We start from the raw sequence: 1,682 nt of genomic DNA on the forward strand, positions 1-1,682 counted from the left end.
CCTAAGTTTTTTCCTCCTATGGAACATGGAATAGTAAAACTGCCAGGATCGTTACACTTCATGGGTAGCGAGTTGCCTACAGCTTCACTACTACATTTTGTCATGGCTACCAGTTCATGCTCTCCTATCTTTTTTTTCCTAGAAACTACATCTTTCAAAAACTTAGCATAATTTGGCATCTGTTCTAGACCATCTACTAATGGTATATTTATATGCAATTGTTTTAAAATATCTAAAAATTTCCTAAACCGGGAATCATTATTTTTCTTAACTAATCTTTGTGGAAACGGGGGAGTAGGGGTAAAAGAAGGTTGTACCTGTGGAGGAACACTCGGGGTGCCTCATTACCTTTTCTAATATTTTGTTTTCCTGGTGTTGTTGGATTCTCTGGTCTCTTTACAGTTGGTTCAGTGGACGGAATCTGTACATCTGTTGTTGGCATTGTTGGTCGATCATATGCCAGTCCACTCCTAAGGGTGACAGCTTTGCACTGTTCTTTCCCTTCTCGTTTTGGTAATTCAGTATGGCCTGGAAAAGAACCTTGTGGTCTATTCTTCAATTCATTGGCGAGCTGTCCCAATTGGGTCTCGAAATTCCTCATTGATGCCGCTTGGGATTGTATCACTACGTCGGTTCGGGCCATGTACTTCTTCATCATATTCTCAAGATTTGAGTTGTTATATTGAACTGGTGGAGTCTGTGTTCTCTGATTGTACTGCTGTTGCGGTGGCGAGATGTATTGCTGTGTAGGTGGAACATAGGACTGCTTGTTATGCTTGCTCTGCCCTTGATTAAAACCGCTCGAACCTCCTTGACCTCCCCATGAGAAATTAGGGTGGTGCCTCCAACCTGGGTTGTAGGTGTTCGAATATGGGCTAAAGTTCCTATTGTTCCCATGTCCTACATAGAAAACGGAAGCAGGGTTATGTGGACAATTATCATAAATATGGTTTTCACTGCAAAATGAACAAATGAGATCGTTGACTTGGCAAACAGGGGCAGGAGTGCAATAATCCGACTGCACAGGTTGTGTCGGCGTGGCTAATGGATTTTTTATTCCCAACGCCATCTCTTTCAGCCTTTGGTTCATTGTAACAATCTCTTTTTGCATTGAGGTCGCAATGTCCAGAGCCAAAACTCCAACTGGATCTTGCTTCTTTGGTGCTGCCCTAGATCTTTGCGAACACCATAGTTCGTTGTGTGAAGCTAAGTCATTTAGGATGTCGACTATCTCGTTGAATGTCTTCTTTGTAAAGGCTCCGTTGGCAGCATTGTTTAGCATCATCTTAGTAGGATGATCTAAACCTCTAAAGAAATGTTCTATCTGGATGCATGCCGGCAAGCCATGGTTCGGACATTTCCTGATGAGTTCTTTAAATCTTTCCCACGCCTCGTGAACAGGTTCACAATCATACTGTCTAAAGGAGATGATCTCCTCTCTGATATCAGCGTGGCGAGTAGGTGGGAAGAATTTTGTTAAGAACTTTTCCACTAACGACCCCCATGTGGTGATGGATCCCGGTGAAAATGCATTGAGCCATGCTCTAGCTTGGTCCTTCAAAGAAAATGGAAAAAGTGTTAGTCTAAGAGCATCGTCTCTTATACCAGGTAATCGAAATGCATTTGCAATTTGAATGAATGATTTCAGATGATCATGTGGATCCTCATGTTCCTACCCTCCA

The 1,682-nt window shown here is 42.4% G+C and overlaps 1 non-coding gene across 1 annotated transcript; it reads left to right on the forward strand.

The window, feature by feature from the left end:
* The first annotated feature begins 1,340 nt into the window (after positions 1–1,340).
* LOC148213170 (small nucleolar RNA R71) lies at positions 1,341–1,447 on the forward strand. Its single transcript, XR_015793008.1, has one exon. It is a non-coding gene; the product is annotated as a small nucleolar RNA R71 (small nucleolar RNA).
* Positions 1,448–1,682: the final 235 nt, after the last annotated feature.

This window comes from Momordica charantia (assembly GCF_013281855.1).
Source record: "Momordica charantia cultivar OHB3-1 chromosome 1 unlocalized genomic scaffold, Mcharantia_2.0 BLBB01000001.1, whole genome shotgun sequence".
NCBI lineage: Eukaryota > Viridiplantae > Streptophyta > Magnoliopsida > Cucurbitales > Cucurbitaceae > Momordica > Momordica charantia.